Here is a 23,982-nt window from a genome sequence, read left to right on the forward strand (position 1 = left end):
TGAGACATCGCTGAGACTCCAGAGACATCAGCACATTGTCAGGTATTGTCCACATTGTAGATAGATTGGGGCCGTGCACCAGTTTTCTGTCGGACTTTGAATGTTCTTTTAGTTTTGTAATCGGCTTGTAGTGTCTGCACCACATTGTGTCGCACATGACCCTTTAGGGGGGCGGCTGCACTAAATGACAAAAATTAGGGGGAGTCCGGTGCTCAGTTGGGCCATTGGCCAGATTTATCCTGCAAAGTCCAGCACAAATGTGTTGCACACTTCATGTTACATAATAAAGTGGTGCCCAGGAAACTGCACATAGTACAGACTGACCTGTTTTTAGTAAATGTGCCCCAATGAGAGAAGTCCCCAGGATCCCCCCTCCCAGACAATGCAGCCCCCATCATTACTGGCCGGTAATCACCATTGCAGCTTTGTACGGGGCTTATACTCCCTAGCGACGCCATTTAATATTCCTGCAATGTGCTGGAAAGAAAATGTAAAACCTAGTGAAACATGTAAAAAACAAAGTTGCGCCATTTTCCTACTGGCATTTTTTTATGACTTTTTTTTTTCGCTATGCTGTCCAACCGACATCCCTTTATTTTTCGGATGAGTCCAATCATAGAATCACCAACTTTTTACCTTTTTATCAAATTTTGATACCTATATCAAAATTGATTTTCTGTGGACTTGGACCCTCCCCGGCACTCGGTAATAAAGTGCTCCATGGTCTCCTCCTGCTGACATCCTAGGGGGCACATACACTCAGAGACGCTCAGGAATTTTAAATAAAAAACTTAGCAGGAAGCCTCAGAGTTCTAAATACAGGCCCCTAGTTATATATACAGCCCCCCAGTAATATACACGCCCCCAAGTATATATATATATACAGCCATCCAATAATATACAGGCCCCCAGTTATATATACAGCCCCCCAGTAATATACAGGCCCCCAGTTATATATACAGCCCCCCAGTAATATACAGGCCCCCAGTTATATATACAGCCCCCCAGTAATATACACGCCCCCAGTTATATATATATACAGCCATCCAGTAATATACAGGCCCCCAGTTATATATACAGCCCCCCAGTAATATACACGCCCCCAGTTATATATATATACAGCCATCCAGTAATATACAGGCCCCCAGTTATATATACAGCCCCCCAGTAATATACAGGCCCCCAGTTATATATACAGCCCCCCAGTAATATACAGGCCCCCAGTTATATATATATACACAGCCATCCAGTAATATACAGGCCCCCAGTTATATATACAGCCCCCCAGTAATATACACGCCCCCAGTTATATACAGGCCCCCAGTTATATATACAGCCCCCCAGTTATATATACAGGCTCCCAGTTATATATACAGCCCCCCAGTAATATACAGGCCCCCAGTTATATACAGGCCCCCAGTTATATATACAGCCCCCCAGTAATATACAGGCCCCTAGTTATATATACAGCCCCCCAGTAATATACACGCCCCCAAGTATATATATATACAGCCATCCAATAATATACAGGCCCCTAGTTATATATACAGCCCCCCAGTAATATACACGCCCCCAAGTATATATATATACAGCCATCCAATAATATACAGGCCCCCAGTTATATATACAGCCCCCCAGTAATATACAGGCCCCCAGTTATATATACAGCCCCCCAGTAATATACACGCCCCCAGTTATATATATACAGCCATCCAGTAATATACAGGCCCCCAGTTATATATACAGCCCCCCAGTAATATACAGGCCCCCAGTTATATATACAGCCCCCCAGTAATATACAGGCCCCCAGTTATATATACAGCCCCCCAGTAATATACAGGCCCCTAGTTATATATATATACAGCCATCCAGTAATATACAGGCCCCCAGTTATATATACAGCCCCCCAGTAATATACAGGCCCCCAGTTATATATACAGCCCCCCAGTAATATACAGGCCCCCAGTTATATATACAGCCCCCCAGTAATATACAGGCCCCCAGTTATATATATATACACAGCCATCCAGTAATATACAGGCCCCCAGTTATATATACAGCCCCCCAGTAATATACACGCCCCCAGTTATATATACAGCCCCCCAGTAATATACAGGCCCCCAGTTATATATACAGCCCCCCAGTAATATACACGCCCCCAGTTATATACAGGCCCCCAGTTATATATACAGCCCCCCAGTTATATATACAGGCTCCCAGTTATATATACAGCCCCCCAGTAATATACAGGCCCCCAGTTATATACAGGCCCCCAGTTATATACAGGCCCCCAGTTATATATACAGCCCCCCAGTAATATACAGGCCCCCAGTTATATACAGGCCCCCAGTTATATACAGGCCCCCAGTTATATATACAGCCCCCCAGTAATATACAGGCCCCCAGTTATATATACAGGCCCCCAGTTATATACAGGCCCCCAGTTATATATACAGCCCCCCAGTAATATACTGGCCCCCAGTTATAATTTCAGGCCCCCAGTAATATACAGGCCCCTAGTTATATATACAGCCCCCCCAGTAATATACAGGCCCCCAGTTATATATACAGCCCCCCAGTAATATACAGGCCCCCAGTTATATATACAGCCCCCCAGTAATATACACGCCCCCAGTTATATACAGGCCCCCAGTTATATATACAGCCCCCCAGTAATATACAGGCCCCCATTTATATATACAGGCCCCCAGTTATATATACAGCCCCCCAGTAATATACAGGCCCCCAGTTATATATACAGCCCCCCAGTAATATACAGGCCCCCAGTTATATATACTGGCCCCCAGTTATAATTTCAGGCCCCCAGTAATATACAGGCCCCCAGTTATATATACAGCCCCCCAGTAATATACAGGCCCCCAGTTATATATACAGCCCCCCAGTAATATACAGGCCCCCAGTTATATATACAGCCCCCCAGTAATATACAGGCCCCCAGTTATATATACAGCCCCCCAGTAATATACACGCCCCCAGTTATATACAGGCCCCCAGTTATATATACAGCCCCCCAGTAATATACAGGCCCCCAGTTATATATACAGCCCCCCAGTAATATACACGCCCCCAGTTATATACAGGCCCCCAGTTATATATACAGCCCCCCAGTAATATACAGGCCCCCAGTTATATATACAGCCCCCCAGTAATATACATGCCCCCAGTTATATACAGGCCCCCAGTTATATATACAGCCCCCCAGTTATATATACAGGCCCCCAGTTATATATACAGCCCCCCAGTTATATATACAGGCCCCCAGTTATATATACAGGCCCCCAGTTATATATACAGCCCCCCAGTAATATACAGGCCCCCAGTTATATATACAGCCCCCCAGTAATATACACGACCCCAGTTATATATACTGGCCCCCAGTTATAATTTCAGGCCCCCAGTAATATACAGGCCCCCAGTTATATATACTGGCCCCCAGTTATAATTTCAGGCCCCCAGTAATATACAGGCCCCCAGTTATATATACAGGCCCCCAGTAATATACAGGCCCCCAGTTATATACAGGCCCCCAGTTATATATACAGCCCCCCGTTATATATACAGGCCCCCAGTTATATATACAGCCCACCAGTAATATATACAGGCCCCCAGTTTTTATACAGCCCCCCAGTAATATACAGGCCCCCAGTAATATATACAGACCCCCCCCAGTAATATATACTGACCCCCAGTTATTTATACAGCCATCCAATAATATACAGACCCAAGTAATATACAGAACCCCAGTTATATATACTGACCCCCAGTTATAGAAAGTGCCGAATACAATTGGTAAGTAGATTAATAAACTTTAAAATGTCACTTTTATTGCACAATAACCTAAAAAAACATAATTAATAAAATACAGGCAGTCCCCGGGTTACGTACAGGATAGGTTCTGTAGGTTTGTTCTTAAGTTGAATATGTATGTAAGTCGGAACTGTATATTTTATAATTGTAACGACAGCCAGAATTTTTTTAGTCTCTGTGACAATTGGATTTTAAAAATGTTGGTTTGTCATCAGAACCAGGAGTAACAATAAATCTTCATTGCAGACTCTTGATAACTGTTACAGCTGATTATTGCAGCCTGGGGGTAAAGTAGAGTCAATTACCAACATCCAGAGGTCCGTTTGTAAGTAGGGGTAATCTGTGAATCGTGTGTTCTTAAGTAGGGGACCACCTGTATGTACACAGGTTAGAGTCGACCCAACCTGGGTCATACATCTAGCCTCATCTCAGCGCCGCAGCTCTAAACAGCTGCCACCCCGACCGGAACCTGCCCCTAGGATAACAATTCCCTATTATCCCCTGGGATATGGGATCAGGGTATAAATCACACATGTAACATGTAACTTCACCAGTAACGTTACTAGTAAAACATACAAGATCCTCAAGTTCATCATGTGACCGCTCTTCTGTCCTTACACCCGCCCTTGTATTTATTATTGTCCAATAAAAGTGACGCTTTAAAGTTTATCAGTCGAAAGTTTATTAGTCTACTTACCTATTGTATTCAGCAAAAATCAAAATTGGTAAAAAATTGTCCAAAAATGTGAATATCTTCAGAAATGAACAGGGAATTGAAAAACAAAAACAGATTTTGGATTTGATGTGTATTTATCGAAATATCCCCTTTTTTAAATGTTTTTGCACACAGTGGGGCAGATTTACTTACCCGGTCCATTCGCGATCCAGCGGCGCGTTCTCTGCGGTGGATTCGGGTTTTCCGGCGATTCATTAAGGCAGTTCCTCCGACGTCCACCAGGTGTCGCTGCTGCACTGAATGCACTGAAGTTCACCAAGCCGGGCCGAGTGCAGATAAGCGCGAGTACAGCGAGACTTTTTTTTTTTAATGTGGCGGTTTTTCCGAATCCGCCAGGTTTTCGTACGGCCACGCCCCCCGATTTCCGTCGCGTGCATGCCGGCGCAGATGCGACACAATCAGATCGCGTGTGCCAAAATCCCGGGGCAATACAGGGAAAATCGGAAGCATTCGGGTAACACATCGGGAAAACGCGAATCGGGCCCGTAGTAAATGACCCCCAATGTATTTTTGGCGCATACAGCGTCATCTGTCACCAAAATTGAAAAAGACATTTTCCTGGGGAATTAAAATATGCAATTAAATATAAGGCTTCCGATTTAAGATTTTAAAGTTAAGTTCGGGGTAGGGGCAGGCGGCCGAGGTTGGTATCTTTAGATGGATTTTTAAAAAATATTTGATACATATATTTTTATTTTTCCGAGAGATATTTCACCATCCCAACCTTTTTGTTACATATCACATATCATATGCTCATCTGTTAGTGCTGCAGGGCTCCGTTATCATGACTGATCCTGTATTTCCAGGTTATAATTGGAATTATTCAGGATTCATATTATATGTAGATTCCATCAATAGTGACCCATCTGTATTTGGACAAACCCTTCCTACCTAAATATATTGGGGGTCATATACTAAGGGCCCGAATCGCGGTTTTCCGTTGGGTTACCCGTATTTTTCCGATTTGCACCGATTTTCCCTAAATTGCCCTGGGATTTTGTCGCACGCAATCGGATTGTGACGCATCGGCGCCGGCATGCACGCGACGGAAATCGGGGACATGGCTGTAAGAAAACCCGACAGATTCGGAAAAACCGCCGCATTTTTAAAAAAAAGGGTCACTTGACACGCACTTACCTGCACCCACAATAGGAAGGTGAACTTCAGTGAACTACGACGGACTTCAGCAGAGCAGCGCCACCTGGTGGACATCAGGCGCACGACATTAGTGAATCACCGGAAGACCCGAATCAGCGTCAGAGAACGCGCCGCTGGATCGCAACAGGACCGGGTAAGTAAATCTTCCCCTATTGTATCTATTCTACACATATAACCAGGACATGTTCTCCTTTGCAGCATGAAGCTTCTGCTCCTCGTGGTCCTGGTGTGGACGGCGTCTGATGAGGCTTCTGCAGGTTCAGTAACTTCTCTCCTCAGCCGCTTTATAATTATATCCTCCTCTAATATCATTGATAAGTGATTTGGATGTTTTTGATCCTTGATCTCTGGTTTGGGGTTTGATGTTTGTTCAGAGTCCCTGGTCCTGGGGTCTCTCGTTATTCTGTGGTGTAAAGTCTATATATCTGAAATGAAAGATACTATGATAGATAAACCCTTAACAGTCCCAGATAGATCCCAGTAGTGTGATTACAGCAATCTGTATATATGGAGCTTTTATTTTAATTTAAATTAAGTAGAAGTTCAGATACCCTAAACAAATATAGACCCAAAACCACAGAATATAGACATCTGTACAAATACTCATCCCAAACCAGAGTATATAATAAATAGAGACCCGAGTATCTGAGACCCTAAACCAACACAGACCCCAACCCAAACAGAATAAATAGAGACACAGGATCAGACATCCTAAACAAATACAGACCCCTAAACCAGACTGTAGAATAAATAGACCCCAGGATTAGCTACTTCTAAAAGAAATCTTCCACTTCATTTATTAGTAAAGAGATTAGAAAAAGACCTCAGTCTATCAAGTCCAACAAATACAGTATATTGCATTAATCCAGAAGAAGGCAAATACCCTGCAAGTCTGATGGCAATTGGCCCAAAGCTGGGGAAAAATTTCTTCCCGACCCCCATTATATGGCATCAGAATAACTCCCTGGATCAACAGAAATTATGAACAAAAAGTTCTATTCCTATACAGTGCGGTATTTTTGCTCTCTAGAAAGGCATCCAGGCCCCTCCTGAACATGTTCTAATTACAACATCCTGTGGAAGAGAGTTCTATAGTCTGACTGCTCACATCTTTGTCTATGGTGATGGTAGAACCTCCTCTCCCCTAGGTGTAGAGGATGCCCCCTGTCTATGGTGATGATAGAACCTCCTCTCCCCTAGGTGTAGAGGATGCCCCCTGTCTATGGTGATGATAGAACCTCCTCTCCTCTAGGTGTAGAGGATGCCCCCTGTCTATGGTGATGATAGAACCTCCTCTCCTCTAGGTGTAGAGGATGCCCCCTGTCTATGGAGATGGTAGAACCTCCTCTCCTCTAGGTGTAGAGGATGTCCCCTGTCTATGGTGATGATAGAACTTCATCTTCTCTAGGTGTAGAGGATCCCCCTGTCTATGGTGATAGTAAAACCACCTCTCCTCTAGGTGTAGAGGATGCCCTCTGTCTATGGTGATGGTAGAACATCCTCTCCTCTAGGTGTAGAGGATGCCCCCTGTCTATGGTGATGGTAGAACCTCCTCTCCTCTAGGTGTAGAGGATGCCCCCTGTCTATAGTGATGGTAGAACCTCCTCTCCTCTAGGTGTAGAGGATGTCCCCTGTCTATGGTGATGATAGAACCTCGTCTCCTCTAGGTGTAGTGGATGCCCCCTGTCTATGGTGATAGTAAAACCACCTCTCCTCTAGGTGTAGAGGATACCCCCTGTCTATGGTGATGGTAGAACCTCCTCTCCTCTAGGTGTAGAGGATGCCCCCTGTCTATGGTGATGGTAGACCCTCCTCTCCTCTAGGTGTAGAGGATGCCCCCTGTCTATGGTGATGGTAGAATCTCCTCTCCTCTAGGTGTAGAGGATGCCCCCTGTCTATGGTGATGGTAGAACCACCTCTCCTCTAGGTGTAGAGGATGCTTCCTGTCTATGGTGATGGTAGAACCTCCTCTCCTCTAGGTGTAGAGGATGTCTCCTGTCTATGGTGATGGTAGAACCTCCTCTCCTCTAGGAGTAGAGGATACCCCCTGTCTATGCTGATGGTAGAAACTCCTCTCCTCTAGGTGTAGAGGATGCCCCCTGTCTATGGTGATGGTAGAAACTCCTCTCCTCTAGGTGTAGAGGATGCCCCCCTGTCTATGGTGATAGTAAAACCACCTCTCCTCTAGGTGTAGAGGATGCCTCCTGTCTATGGTGATGGTAGAACCTCCTCTCCTCTAGGTGTAGAGGATGCCTCCTGTCTATGGTGATGGTAGAACCTCCTCTAGGTGTAGAGGATGCCCCCTGTCTATGGTGATGGTAGAACCTCCTCTCCTCTAGGTGTAGAGGATGCCCCTGTCTATGGTGATGGTAGAATCTCCTCTCCTTTAGGTGTAGAGGATGCCCCCTGTCTATGGTGATGGTAGAACCTCCTCTCCTCTAGGTGTAGAGGATGCCCCCTTTCTATGGTGATGGTAGAGCCTCCTCTCCTCTAGGTGTAGAGGATGCCCCCTGTCTATGGTGATGGTAGAGCCTCCTCTCCTCTAGGTGTAGAGGATGCCCCTTTCTATGGTCATGGTAGACCCTCCTCTCCTCAAGGTGTAGAGGATGTCCCTGGTCTATGGTGATGGTAGAACCTCCGCTCCTCAAGGTGTAGAGGATGTCCCCTGTCTATGGTGATGGTAGAACCTCCACTCCTCAAGGTGTAGAGGATGCCCCCTGTCTATGGTGATGGTGGAACCTCCTCTCCTCTAGGAGTAGAGGATCTCCCCTGTCTATGTTGATGGTAGAACCACCTCTCCTCAAGGTGTAGAGGATGTCCCCTGTCTATGGTGATGGTAGACCCTCCTCTCCTCAAGGTGTAGTGGATGCCCCATGTCTATGGTGATGGAGGAACCTCCTCTCCTCTAGGTGTGGAGGATGCCCCCTGTCTATGGTGATGGTAGAACCTCCTCTCCTCTAGGTGTAGAGGATGCCCCCTGTCTATGGTGATGGTAGAACCTCCTCTCCTCTAGGTGTAGAGGATGCCCCCTGTCTATGGTGATGGTAGAACCTCCTCTCCTCTAGGTGTAGAGGATGCCCCCTGTCTATGGTGATAATAGAACCTCCTCTCCTCTAGGTGTAGAGGATGCCCCCTGTCTGTGGTGATGGTAGAACCTCCTCTCCTCTAGATGTAGAGGATGCCCCCTGTCTGTGGTGATGGTAGAACCTCCTCTCCTCTAGATGTAGAGGATGCCCCCTGTCTGTGGTGATGGTAGAACCTCCTCTCATCTAGGTGTAGAGGATGTCTCCTGTCTATGGTGATGGTAGAACCTCCTCTCATCTAGGTGTAGAGGATGTCTCCTGTCTATGGTGATGGTAGAACCTCCTCTAGGTGTAGAGGATGCCCCCTGTCTATGGTGATGGTAGAACCTCCACTCCTCAAGGTGTAGAGGATGCCCCCTGTCTATGGTGATGGTGGAACCTCCTCTCCTCTAGGAGTAGAGGATCTCCCCTGTCTATGTTGATGGTAGAACCACCTCTCCTCAAGGTGTAGAGGATGTCCCCTGTCTATGGTGATGATAGAACCTCCTCTCCTCAAGGTGTAGTGGATGCCCCCTGTCTATGGTGATGGAGGAACCTCCTCTCCTCTAGGTGTGGAGGATGCCCCCTGTCTATGGTGATGGTAGAACCTCCTCTCCTCTAGGTGTAGAGGATGCCCCCTGTCTATGGTGATGGTAGAACCTCCTCTCCTCTAGATGTAGAGGATGTCTCCTGTCTATGGTGATGGTAGAACCTCCTCTAGGTGTAGAGGATGCCCCCTGTCTGTGGTGATGGTAGAACCTCCTCTCATCTAGATGTAGAGGATGTCTCCTGTCTATGGTGATGGTAGAACCTCCTCTAGGTGTAGAGGATGCCCCCTGTCTATGGTGATGGTAGAACCTCCTCTCCTCTAGGTGTAGACGATGCCCCCTGTCTATGGTGATGGTAGAACCACCTCTCCTCTAGCTGTAGAGGATGCCCCCTGTCTGTGGTGATGGTAGAACCTACTCTCATCTAGGTGTAGAGGATGTCCCTTGTCTATGGTGATGGTAGAACCTCCTCTCCTCTAGGTGTAGAGGATGCCCCCTGTCTAAGGTGATGATAGAACCACCTCTCCTCTAGGTGTAGAGGATGCCCCCTGTCTATGGTGATGGTAGAACCTCCTCTCCTCTAGGTGTAGAGGATGCCCCCTGTCTATGGTGATGGTAGAACCTCCTCTCCTCTAGGTGTAGAGGATGCCCCCTGTCTATGGTGATGATAGAACCACCTCTCCTCTAGGTGTAGAGGATGCCCCCTGTCTATGGTGATGGTAGAACCTCCTCTCCTCTAGGTGTAGATGATGCCCCCTGTCTATAGTGATGGTAAAACCTCCTCTCCTTTAGGTGTAGAGGATGCCCCCTGTCTATGGTGATGGTAGAACCTCCTCTCCTCTAGGTGTAGAGGATGCCCCCTGTCTATGCTGATGATAGAACCACCTCTCCTCTAGGTGTAGAGGATGCCCCCTGTCTATGGTGATGGTAGAACCTCCTCTACTCTAGGTGTAGATGATGCCCCCTGTCTATAGTGATGGTAAACCTCCTCTCCTTTAGGTGTAGAGGATGCCCCCTGTCTATGGTGATGGTAGAACCTCCTCTCCTCTAGGTGTAGAGGATGCCCCTGTCTATGGTGATGGTAGAATCTCCTCTCCTCTAGGTGTAGAGGATGCCCCCTGTCTATGGTGATGGTAGAACCTCCTCTCCTCTAGGTGTAGAGGATGCCCCTTGTCTATGGTGATGGTAGAACCTCCTCTCCTCTAGGTGTAGAGGATGTCCCATGTATATGGGAATGGTAGAAACTCCTCTCCTCTAGGTGTAGCGGATGCCCCCTGTCTATGGTGATGGTAGAGCCACCTCTCCTCTAGGTGTAGAGGATGCCCCCTGTCTATGGTGATGGTAGAATCTCCTCTCCTCTAGGTGTAGAGGATGCCCCCTGTCTATGGTGATGGTAGAACCTCCTCTCCTCTAGGTGTAGAGGATGTCCCCTGTATTTGGGAATGGTAGAAACTCCTCTCCTCTAGGTGTAGCGGATGCCCCCTGTCTATGGTGATGGTAGAACCTCCTCTCCTCTAGGTGATGGTAGAATCGCCTCTCCTCTCGGGGTAGAGGATCCCCCTGTCTATGGTGATGGTGGAATCACCTCTCCTCTAGGTGTACAGGATGCCCCCTGTCTATGGTGATGGTAGAACCTCCTCTCCTCTAGGTGTGGAGGATGCCTCCTATCTCTGGTGATGGTAGAATCGCCTCTCCTCTAGGTGTAGAGGATCCCCCTGTCTATGGTGATGGTGGAACATATTTTCCTCTAGGTGTAGAGGATGCGCCCTGTCTATAGTGATGGTAGAACCTCCTATCCTCTAGGTGTAGAGAATGCCCCCTGTCTATGGTGATGGTAGAACCTCCTCTCCTCTCAGTGTAGAGGATGCCCTCTGTCTATGGTGATGGTAGAACCTCCTCTCCTCTAGGTGATGGTAGAATCGCCTCTCCTCTCGGGGTAGAGGATCCCCCTGTCTATGGTGATGGTGGAATCACCTCTCCTCTAGGTGTACAGGATGCCCCCTGTCTATGGAGATGGTAGAACCTCCTCTACTCTAGGTGTGGAGGATGCCTCCTATCTCTGGTGATGGTAGAATCGCCTCTCCTCTAGGTGTAGAGGATCCCCCTGTCTATGGTGATGGTGGAACATATTTTCCTCTAGGTGTAGAGGATGCCCCCTGTCTATAGTGATGGTAGAACCTCCTATCCTCTAGGTGTAGAGAATGCCCCCTGTCTATGGTGATGGTAGAACCTCCTCTCCTCTCAGTGTAGAGTATGCCGTCTGTCTATGGTGATGGTAGAACCTCCTCTCCTCTAGGTGTAGAGGATGCCCCCTGTCTATAGTGATGGTAGAACCTCCTATCCTCTATGTGTAGAGAATGCCCCCTGTCTATGGTGATGGTAGAACCTCCTCCCCTCTAGGTGTAGAGGATGCCCCTGTCTATGGTGATGGTAGAATCTCCTATCCTCTAGGTGTAGAGGATGTCCCCTGTCTATGGTGATGGTAGAACCCGCTCTCCTCTAGGTGTAGAGGATGCCTCCTGTCTATGGTGATGATAGAACCTCCTCTCCTCTAAGTGTAGAGGATGCCCCTGTCTATGGTGATGGTAGAATCTCCTATCCTCTAGGTGTAGATGATGACCCCTGTCTATGGTGATGGTAGAACCCGCTCTCCTCTAGGTGTAGAGGATGCCTCCTGTCTATGGTGATGGTAGAACCTCTTCTCCTCTAGGTGTAGAGGATGCCCCTGTCTATGGTGATGGTAGAACCTCCTCTCCTCTAGGTGTAGAGGATGTCCCCTATCTATGGTGATGGTAGAACCCGCTCTCCTCTAGGTGTAGAGGATGCCTCCTGTCTATGGTGATGATAGAATCTCCTCTCCTCTAGGTGTAGAGGATGCCCCCTGTCTATGGTGATGGTAGAACCTCCTCCCCTCTAGGTGTAGAGGATGCCCCCTGTCTATGGTGATGGTAGTACCTCCTCTCCTCTAGGTGTAGAGGATGCCCCTGTCTATGGTGATGGTAGAATCTCCTCTAGGTGTAGAGGATGCTTCTGTCTATGGTGATGGTAGAACCTCCTCTCCTCTAGGTGTAGAGGATGCCTCCTGTCTATGGTGATGGTAGAACCTCCTCTAGGTGTAGAAGATGTCCCCTGTCTATGGTGATGGTAGAACCCGCTCTCCTCTAGGTGTAGAGGATGCCTCCTGTCTATGGTGATGATAGAACCTCCTCTCCTCTAGGCGTAGAGGATGCCTCCTGTCTATGGTGATGGTAGAACCTCCTCTCCTCTAGGTGTAGAGGATGCCCCCTGTCTATGGTGATGGTGGAACATATTTTCCTCTAGGTGTAGAGGATGCCCCCTGTCTATAGTGATGGTAGAACCTCCTCTCCTCTAGGTGTAGATGATGCCTCCTTTCTATGGTAATGGTAGAATCGCCTCTCCTCCAGGTGTAGAGGATGCCCCCTGTCTATGGCGATGGTGGAACATATTTTCCTGTAGGTGTAGAGGATGCCCCTTGTCTATGGTGATGGTAGAACCTCCTCTCCTCTAGGTGTAGAGGATGCCCCCTTTCTATGGTGATGGTAGAGCCTCCTCTCCTCTAGGTGTAGAGGATGCCCCCTGTCTATGGTGATGGTAGAGCCTCCTCTCCTCTAGGTGTAGAGGATGCCCCTTTCTATGGTCATGGTAGACCCTCCTCTCCTCAAGGTGTAGAGGATGTCCCTGGTCTATGGTGATGGTAGAACCTCCGCTCCTCAAGGTGTAGAGGATGTCCCCTGTCTATGGTGATGGTAGAACCTCCACTCCTCAAGGTGTAGAGGATGCCCCCTGTCTATGGTGATGGTGGAACCTCCTCTCCTCTAGGAGTAGAGGATCTCCCCTGTCTATGTTGATGGTAGAACCACCTCTCCTCAAGGTGTAGAGGATGTCCCATGTCTATGGTGATGGTAGAACCTCCTCTCCTCAAGGTGTAGTGGATGCCCCCTGTCTATGGTGATGGAGGAACCTCCTCTCCTCTAGGTGTGGAGGATGCCCCCTGTCTATGGTGATGGTAGAACCTCCTCTCCTCTAGGTGTAGAGGATGCCCCCTGTCTATGGTGATGGTAGAACCTCCTCTCCTCTAGGTGTAGAGAATGCCCCCTGTCTATGGTGATAATAGAACCTCCTCTCCTCTAGGTGTAGAGGATGCCCCCTGTCTGTGGTGATGGTAGAACCTCCTCTCCTCTAGATGTAGAGGATGCCCCCTGTGTATGGTGATAATAGAACCTCCTCTCCTCTAGGTGTAGAGGATGCCCCTTGTCTGTGGTGATGGTAGAACCTCCTCTCATCTAGGTGTAGAGGATGTCTCCTGTTTATGGTGATGGTAGAACCTCCTCTAGGTGTAGAGGATGCCCCCTGTCTATGGTGATGGTAGAACCTCCACTCCTCAAGGTGTAGAGGATGCCCCCTGTCTATGGTGATGGTGGAACCTCCTCTCCTCTAGGAGTAGAGGATCTCCCCTGTCTATGTTGATGGTAGAACCACCTCTCCTCAAGGTGTAGAGGATGTCCCCTGTCTATGGTGATGGTAGAACCTCCTCTCCTCAAGGTGTAGTGGATGCCCCCTGTCTATGGTGATGGAGGAACCTCCTCTCCTCTAGGTGTGGAGGATGCCCCCGGTCTATGGTGATGGTAGAACCTCCTCTCCTCTAGGTGTAGAGGATGCCCCCTGTCTATGGTGATGGTAGAACCTCCTCTCCTCTAGGTGTAGAGGATGCCCCCTGTCTATGGTGATGGTAGAACCTCCTCTCCTCTAGGTGTAGAGGATGCCCCCTGTCTGTGGTGATGGTAGAACCTCCTCTCCTCTAGATGTAGAGGATGTCTCCTGTCTATGGTGATGGTAGAACCTCCTCTAGGTGTAGAGGATGCCCCCTGTCTGTGGTGATGGTAGAACCTCCTCTCCTCTAGCTGTAGAGGATGCCCCCTGTCTGTGGTGATGGTAGAACCTCCTCTCATTTAGGTGTAGAGGATGTCCCTTGTCTATGGTGATGGTAGAACCTCCTCTCCTCTAGGTGTAGAGGATGCCCCCTGTCTAAGGTGATGATAGAACCACCTCTCCTCTAGGTGTAGAGGATGCCCCCTGTCTATGGTGATGGTAGAACCTCCTCTCCTCTAGGTGTAGAGGATGCCCCCTGTCTATGGTGATGGTAGAACCTCCTCTCCTCTAGGTGTAGAGGATGCCCCCTGTCTATGGTGATGATAGAACCACCTCTCCTCTAGGTGTAGAGGATGCCCCCTGTCTATGGTGATGGTAGAACCTCCTCTCCTCTAGGTGTAGATGATGCCCCCTGTCTATAGTGATGGTAAAACCTCCTCTCCTTTAGGTGTAGAGGATGCCCCCTGTCTATGGTGATGGTAGAACCTCCTCTCCTCTAGGTGTAGAGGATGCCCCTGTCTATGGTGATGGTAGAATCTCCTCTCCTCTAGGTGTAGAGGATGCCCCCTGTCTATGGTGATGGTAGAACCTCCTCTCCTCTAGGTGTAGAGGATGCCCCTTGTCTATGGTGATGGTAGAACCTCCTCTCCTCTAGGTGTAGAGGATGTCCCCTGTATATGGGAATGGTAGAAACTCCTCTCCTCTAGGTGTAGCGGATGCCCCCTGTCTATGGTGATGGTAGAGCCACCTCTCCTCTAGGTGTAGAGGATGCCCCCTGTCTATGGTGATGGTAGAACCTCCTCTCCTCTAGGTGTAGAGGATGCCCCCTGTCTATGGTGATGGTAGAACCTCCTCTCCTCTAGGTGTAGAGGATGTCCCCTGTATTTGGGAATGGTAGAAACTCCTCTCCTCTAGGTGTAGCGGATGCCCCCTGTCTATGGTGATGGTAGAACCTCCTCTCCTCTAGGTGATGGTAGAATCGCCTCTCCTCTCGGGGTAGAGGATCCCCCTGTCTATGGTGATGGTGGAATCACCTCTCCTCTAGGTGTACAGGATGCCCCCTGTCTATGGTGATGGTGGAACATATTTTCCTCTAGGTGTAGAGGATGCCCCCTGTCTATAGTGATGGTAGAACCTCCTATCCTCTAGGTGTAGAGAATGCCCCCTGTCTATGGTGATGGTAGAACCTCCTCTCCTCTCAGTGTAGAGGATGCCCTCTGTCTATGGTGATGGTAGAACCTCCTCTCCTCTAGGTGATGGTAGAATCGCCTCTCCTCTCGGGGTAGAGGATCCCCCTGTCTATGGTGATGGTGGAATCACCTCTCCTCTAGGTGTACAGGATGCCCCCTGTCTATGGAGATGGTAGAACCTCCTCTACTCTAGGTGTGGAGGATGCCTCCTATCTCTGGTGATGGTAGAATCGCCTCTCCTCTAGGTGTAGAGGATCCCCCTGTCTATGGTGATGGTGGAACATATTTTCCTCTAGGTGTAGAGGATGCCCCCTGTCTATTGTGATGGTAGAACCTCCTATCCTCTAGGTGTAGAGAATGCCCCCTGTCTATGGTGATGGTAGAACCTCCTCTCCTCTCAGTGTAGAGTATGCCGTCTGTCTATGGTGATGGTAGAACCTCCTCTCCTCTAGGTGTAGAGGATGCCCCCTGTCTATAGTGATGGTAGAACCTCCTATCCTCTATGTGTAGAGAATGCCCCCTGTCTATGGTGATGGTAGAACCTCCTCCCCTCTAGGTGTAGAGGATGCCCCTGTCTATGGTGATGGTAGAATCTCCTATCCTCTAGGTGTAGAGGATGTCCCCTGTCTATGGTGATGGTAGAACCCGCTCTCCTCTAGGTGTAGAGGATGCCTCCTGTCTGTGGTGATGATAGAACCTCCTCTCCTCTAAGTGTAGAGGATGCCCCTGTCTATGGTGATGGTAGAATCTCCTATCCTCTAGGTGTAGATGATGACCCCTGTCTATGGTGATGGTAGAACCCGCTCTCCTCTAGGTGTAGAGGATGCCTCCTGTCTATGGTGATGGTAGAACCTCTTCTCCTCTAGGTGTAGAGGATGCTCCTGTCTATGGTGATGGTAGAACCTCCTCTCCTCTAGGTGTAGAGGATGTCCCCTATCTATGGTGATGGTAGAACCCGCTCTCCTCTAGGTGTAGAGGATGCCTCCTGTCTATGGTGATGATAGAATCTCCTCTCCTCTAGGTGTAGAGGATGCCCCCTGTCTATGGTGATGGTAGAACCTCCTCCCCTCTAGGTGTAGAGGATGCCCCCTGTCTATGGTGATGGTAGTACCTCCTCTCCTCTAGGTGTAGAGGATGCCCCTGTCTATGGTGATGGTAGAATCTCCTCTAGGTGTAGAGGATGCTTCTGTCTATGGTGATGGTAGAACCTCCTCTCCTCTAGGTGTAGAGGATGCCTCCTGTCTATGGTGATGGTAGAACCTCCTCTAGGTGTAGAAGATGTCCCCTGTCTATGGTGATGGTAGAACCCGCTCTCCTCTAGGTGTAGAGAATGCCTCCTTTCTATGGTAATGGTAGAATCGCCTCTCCTCCAGGTGTAGAGGATGCCCCCTGTCTATGGCGATGGTGGAACATATTTTCCTGTAGGTGTAGAGGATGCCCCCTGTCTATAGAGATGGTAGAACCTCCTATCCTCTAGGTGTAGAGAATGCACCCTGTCTATGATGATGGCAGAACCACCTCTCCTCTAGGTGTAGAGGATGCCCCCTGTCTATGGTGATGGTAGAACCTCCTCTCCTCTCATTGTAGAGGATGCCCTCTGTCTATGGTGATGGTAGAACCTCCTCTCCTCTAGGTGTAGAGGATGCCCCCTGTCTATGGTGATGGTAGAACCTCCTCTCTTCTAAGTGTAGACGATGCCCCCTGTCTACGGTGATGGTAGAACCACCTCTCCTCTAGCTGTAGAGGATGCCCCCTGTCTGTGGTGATGGTAGAACCTCCTCTCATCTAGGTGTAGAGGATGTCCCCTGTCTATGGTGATGGTAGAACCTCCTCTCCTCTAGGTGTAGAGGATGCCCCCTGTCTATGGTGATGATAGAACCACCTCTCCTCTAGGTGTAGAGGATGCCCCCTGTCTATGGTGATGGTAGAACCTCCTCTCCTCTTGGTGTAGAGGATGCCCCCTGTCTATGGTGATGGTAGAACCTCCTCTCCTCTAGGTGTAGAGGATGCCCCCTGTCTATGGTGATGATAGAACCACCTCTCCTCTAGGTGTAGAGGATGCCCCCTGTCTATGGTGATGATAGAACCACCTCTCCTCTAGGTGTAGAGGATGCCCCCTTTCTATGGTGATGGTAGAACCTCCTCTCCTCTAGGTGTAGATGATGCCCCCTGTCTATAGTGATGGTAAAACCTCCTCTCCTTTAGGTGTAGAGGATGCCCCCTGTCTATGGTGATGGTAGAACCTCCTCTCCTCTAGGTGTAGAGGATGCCCCCTGTCTATGGTGATGATAGAACCACCTCTCCTCTAGGTGTAGAGGATGCCCCCTGTCTATGGTGATGATAGAACCACCTCTCCTCTAGGTGTAGAGGATGCCCCCTTTCTATGGTGATGGTAGAACCTCCTCTCCTCTAGGTGTAGATGATGCCCCCTGTCTATAGTGATGGTAAAACCTCCTCTCCTTTAGGTGTAGAGGATGCCCCCTGTCTATGGTGATGGTAGAACAGTTTACCCGAGTTTAGCAGGCTGGCTATATACTACAGGGGGCAGGCTCCCTATATACTAAAGGGGGGGCAGGCTGTCTATAAACTACAGGAAGGGCAGGCTGGCTATATACCACAGGGAGGGCAGGCTGGCTATATACCACAGGGAGGGCAGGCTGGCTATATACTTTAGGAGTGGCAGCTTGGCTATATACTACAGGGGGCAGACTGGCTATATACAACAGTTGGGGCAGGATGGCTATATACTACAGGGGTGTAGGCTGTCTATATACTACAGGTGGGGCAAGCTGGCTATATACTACAGGGAGGGCAGACTGGCTATATACTACAGGGGGCAGGCTGTCTATATACTACAGGGGGCAGGCTGTCTATATACTAAAGGGGGGGGCAGGCTGGCTTTATACAACAGGGGGGCAGGCTGTCTATTAATTACAGGGAGGGCAGGCTGGCTATATACAACAGGGGGGCAGGCTGGCTATATACTACAGGGGGGCTGGCTGACTATATACTATGGGGCTGGTGACTAGCTATATACTACTGGGGCCTGTCTGGCTATATACTACTGGGATCTATCTGTCTATATACTACTTGGAGCCATCTGTTTATATACTACTGGGTTCTGTCTGGCTATATACTAACGAGGGCTGGCTGGCTATCTACTGGGGGGGCAGGGCACTTACTGGGAGTACTTGGTTGCCTTGGGCACCAAAATGCCTTGTCCTGGCCCTGCAGTCGACTAACCATCCTTCCCTTTAGGTGCAGCCTGTCTCTAGCAAAAAGCCTGTAGCCCACAGAGAAGTTCTCCATGAACCCAAACCCTTATTATCTAACTTCTCCTGCTGTCTCTTTAGTGATGCTAGTGGCACTGGTAGTATTTCTGAAAATACTACCTCGGAGGTCCTGGATTTCAGCTTCTTACCTAGTTCCCTGAAGTCATTTTTTAGGACCTTCCATCTCCCACTGACTTTGTCATTTGTGGCAGGCAAACTATTAACTCCGCTGGGGAACCCCTGTAGGAGCTTTGCTCCTTTGTCTGAGGTATAAAATTGACTTTTATACCCCCCCCCCCCAAAGCACTTTCCCCCTTCTCTTTCCCCCGTAGCATTTCTGCTTCATTCATACAAAGGTAAAAGTTGATTTTATACCTTAAGTACAGGAGAAAAGCTCCTACAAGAGTTACCCAGCAGCGCTAATGGTCAGCCTGCCACAAATGAAGGGGTAGATTGCCTTTAATTGTAGTTAAGTTGTAAGTGATCAGGTTTAGGTGTCTGTATTTGTTCAGGGTGTCTGACACTGAACCTTTATTCTGGGGGCTCGGATCTATAATTGCTTAAGATTTTCTCTATTTATTCTGTTTGGTTTTGGTCCAATATCTATTATTGTACAGACAGTGGGGTAGATTTACTTACCTGGTTCATTCGCGATCCAGCGGCACGTTCTCTGTGGAGGTTTCGGGTCTTCCGGCGATTCACTAAGGTAGTGCACCCGATGTCCACTAGGTGTCGCTGCTGCGTTGAATTTCGTCGGAGTTCACTGAAGTTCACCGTCCTGCCCTGGGTGCAGGTAAGTGCGTGCCAAGCGACACTTTTTTTTTTAAAGTCCGGCTTCCTTGCCTGGCTCTGGTGTTCCAAAAGCAACTGCAGTCTTTCCCAGAAGAGTCTCCGGCTCTCCCAGAAGCCGCTCCGGAGTCTCCAACTCTCCCAGAAACTGCTCCAGAGTCTCTGGCTCTCCCAGAAGCCGCTCCGGAGTCTCCAGCTCTCCCAGAAGCCGCTCCGGAGTCTCCAGCTCTCCCAGAAGCCGCTCCAGCGTCTCCGGCTCTCCCAGAAGCCGCTCCAGCGTCTCCGGCTCTCCCAGAAGCCGCTCCAGAGTCTCCGCCTCTCCCAGTAGGCACACCAGAGTCTACGGCCTTCCCAGAGGCCTCTCTAATGTGCCAAGAGCCACTCCACTCTCCAATGTGCCAAGAGCCACTCCAGTCTTCAATGTGCCACGAGCCGTTGCAATCTCCGGTATGCCAAAAATCGTTCCAGTCTCCGGTGTGCCAAGAGTCGCTCAAGCCTTCGATGTGCCAAGATTCGCTCCACTATCCAAGGTGCCAAGAGCCATTCCAATCTTTGATGTGCCAAGAGCCGCTCCAATCTCCGGTATGCCAAGACCCGCTCCAGCCTCTGGTGTACCAGGATCCGCTCCACTCTCCGCAGTTTCCCAAAGCTGTTCCAGCTTTCCAAGAACTACTCCTGCCTCCACAGCTTCGCAGTGCTGTTCCTGCTTTCCAAGAGCCATCCCTGCCTCTGCAGCTTCCTAATGCTGCTCCGGCCTTCCAAGAGCCATTTCAGCCTCCGGTCGTACTGCTTGTTGAGGAGTCCTTGCAAGTTATCCATCTGTCGGCCAAAGGACTCTCCAGACGTCTCCAGGGTATCCTCAGCTTGTTCCCTGCCAGGTCCAAGCACCACATTGGGGTTTGTCCTGTTTCTGCTTTTCTCCTCAGGTGTTTGTCACCGAGATAAATTGGAGGAGAAGAGGCCCTAAAGGGGAGGGGGGTACTGTCACTGGTGGATCGCGGGTTCACCCGTGACTCGCTGTGTCCCCGTTCCCCTGTCGGACTTACCTATCCTGGTTCCTGGCTGTGCTCCGGGTCCCGGCGTACAGACTGCACGCCTCCCACCTTCCAGGCCGCACGCTCTCGCCTCTAGAGCACGCGCGCTGACTTCTCTGAACTTAAAGGGCTAGCGTCCTTCCCATTGGTACTGGTCACTTCCAGGTTTCCTATATTACCTGGCGGCTCCCTTCACTCACTGCCGGATCTTCAAGTCTTCCCATTGATGTGAACGCCTCCCGTGTGTTCCCGGGGTCCTGTGCGTTTCCAGATGCCTCCGTGTTCCTGTGGTCCTCGTCCAGTGGCCCGTATCCTGTGGTCTGTGTCAGGTGTCCCGTATCCTGTGGTCTGTGTCGGGTGGCCCCTATCCTGTGGTCCGTGTCCGGTGGTCTGTATCCTGTGGTCTGTGTCCAGTGGTCCGTAACCTGTGGTCTGTGTCCGGTGGTCCGTATCCTGTGCTCTGTGTCGTTGGTCTGTATCCTGTGATGTGTATCCTGTGGTCCATGTCCGGTGGTCCGTATCCGCTGGTCCATATCCTGTGGTCCATATCCTGTGTTCTGTGTCCTGTGGTCCGTTCCCGTACGACTGTGCTCCTGCTGTGCCATCCAGGGATCCAGCCCAGTAGTGACCTCCTGCCTTCCTGTGCTTCTGTCGTGCCTTCCAGGGTTCTAGCCCAGTGGTGTCATCACTCCGTACCAGCGTTACCAGTGCTCCTCTGCGTTCCTGCTGTCATATCAGGTTGTGACTGTTTCCCCGCGGTGGCCCAGAGGGTCCACAGACTCTTCCCAAAGAGACTCTCAGACAGTTTGTCCCTCACGAATCGTGACAGTTACCCTGTAGTAAGGTTACAGGCGAGTCTTGGTGGGTTTGGGCTTGTGGATAGTTCCTGTTCTGTTTGGATCACTCAGTACAAGGACAGAAAGCATCACAAATGATGTGCTCATGTTATAGAACTGTTGTCAGGTAAAAACAACAATTCTTGCAGCCCTACACACGATTAGGAACAGTCATGGCTACAACAGATAGCTTCTAGTGTAGTAACCTCGATTCTCCATGGAACCATAAAGGTTTCTATACAGTATATCCTTATATTGAGCGCAGTTACAGATTCTGTAGGTTGTTTGTGCATCTATCACCTTAAATGACTGATAATTTATTCCCTTTCATGTTTCATCTTTCCTTGATAGATAACAATCTCGCACTTCAAGGTCGAGCCACAATGTCCTCCATTTATAGGGATCCTAAGTCTCACTGGGGCTATCTGGGAATGGCAATAAATGGAATAGATGGAAACAAGGACACCGACTATTATCACGGATCGTGTTTTCACACACACCCAGAATGGTCTCCCTGGTGGAGGGTGGACCTGCTGAAATCCTACAGAATACATTACATTCGCATCACTAACAGAGGTGCCTATGGGAACAGGGTTAACGGTGCAGAAATCCTCGTCGGAGACTCTTTGACCAACAATGGAAATAACAATCCAAGGTGAGTGATGGGACAAGTATTAGAGAGCAGAAAGGAATTGGAGACTGAGGGGTTGCCAGACACTTTACAGGGTGGACGCTCTTGTGTGTGTTGAGTGTCTGTTCCATGTTTTCTCCGTTTTGCTTATGTTTTGTTTCTGTGGCCGTAAAAAAACCCTCGGAAGGTTTAACATTGGTTAGAAAATACCACGCCTGGTTCTACGGCCTTAGAAACAACCTGTCACTAGTTTTGCAGCTCCGTAGACTTCTATTGCCTTCCATGAACCGCATCAGTGAAAAACAACAAACATTTTTTAAATTTTTTTTACTTGAACAAAAAAGCCAATGTGAAAAGACCCATAAAAAACAACAGTAACTTATCAGGGAAAATCAGAGATACACGAACATGAAGATGCCAGAGTGAAAGCTCCCTTAGCGCTATCTGGGCCTCTACCTCGTATTACCCACCATTATCTAATAAACTTACTATTACGTAGGGATGAGTCCACTTAGCTGCACCATTGTACTATAAAGAGAACAGAGGCATTTCATCACACAATAAAAACATTTAAAAATGTGAACCCATGTCACCAATACACAAACCCTCAGGGTAGTACAAAGCACATGATAATGCCCCCTGGTCCTCCAGCTCCCCCTACTGGCCAAACTCCAATATAACAAGATAAACAGTAATATAAATAGTAATATGAATGGCAGGCTTAGAAATATGGGCAACCGGGGGCGTGGCCAGCGGCTCATGAAGGAAGACGTGTGAGCCGTGAGCTCCTGGACCGCAGCGGCGAATAACACGGCAAACACCGGCACAAAGCAACCCCAAGCCCTCAAACAAACCCCTAAACGAAGGGGAATGTCTCCGCTATCGAGGTCAGCTAAGCGGAGGGCAAAGAAAAGCCCGGGGAAGCTATCTTCCTTCACTCCCGCTACTGCATCCCCGCAAAATGGCGCGGGCCACACCATCGCAGAAGAGCGGGAAGATCAGCTACACTCAAGTGCCACCTCATCCCCGGCAGCAGTAAGTGGAATTTACACCCCCACGCACTCACCCTCGTTCAGCTTAACGTCCTCATTCTCAGCAGACGCCACACAAGCTCCCACTGCACCTGGATGCACACAGAACAGCACCAACAGAGCAGCTAGACCCAAAACACGTGGTGAACAAAGCATGTACTCAGCGCCACATACTACTCTGCCTGAAAGCAGCAATCACAATACCTTAAACAACCCTATCTCAGAAAATGTGATGAGAGCCCTTATTGCAGATCTCAAAGCTACAATTCAAAATAAATTTCAAACTGCCTTTTCCAGCTTAAGACAAGAGATTGTAGGTTTGGGGAACAGAACAAGCCATATAGAAAACAAAATGGCGGAGATCACAGCTGCCCACAACGAGATAGTGGATGTGGCTAACTCAGTAGAAGACGAAATATCAGCTCTTAAGAGTAAAATCGCTGACATTGAGGATCGTTCCAGGAGGAACAATGTACGCCTGAGAGGCATTTCAGAAAGCGTAAAAACAGAAGCTTTACGTGATTTTTTAACAGATTTCTTTGCCTGCTTACTACCCCAAGCCACAGCAAATGACCTCACAATGGACAGAGCACACCGCTTACCGAAACCAAAATCCCTACCGCAAGCAATACCAAGGGACGTCATAGTCCGGATCCATTTTTTCCACATTAAAGAAAAAATTATGGAAGCCGCACGAAATAATGCCTCTCTACCGGAAAGATTTAAAAATATATCCCTTTATGCTGACTTGTCAGCCGCAACGCTTTCCAGAAGACGAGAATTTAATACCAGCACCAAAATACTACGTAACAACAACATCCCATACAAGTGGGGATTTCCTGTAAAACTCATCATTACTAAAGAAGGCTTCAAACACATTGCCAATACCCCTAAAGAAGCAGCAATAATGTGCCAAGAATGGGAGCTCATAACAGAAGAAGACGACAGCGATACGCAGAGCAAGAGATCTTCACCCC

At 49.0% G+C, this 23,982-nt stretch overlaps 1 long non-coding RNA gene across 1 annotated transcript; it reads left to right on the forward strand.

Moving 5' to 3' along the window:
- Position 1: 1 nt before the first annotated feature.
- LOC140122783 (uncharacterized) lies at positions 2–21,879 on the forward strand. The gene is made up of 3 exons (XR_011854374.1): positions 2–42; positions 5,921–5,979; positions 21,695–21,879. It is a non-coding gene; the product is annotated as an uncharacterized lncRNA (long non-coding RNA).
- Positions 21,880–23,982: the final 2,103 nt, after the last annotated feature.

The sequence above is a fragment of the Engystomops pustulosus genome, chromosome 3, assembly GCF_040894005.1.
Source record: "Engystomops pustulosus chromosome 3, aEngPut4.maternal, whole genome shotgun sequence".
In the NCBI taxonomy this organism is placed as follows: Eukaryota; Metazoa; Chordata; class Amphibia; order Anura; family Leptodactylidae; genus Engystomops; species Engystomops pustulosus.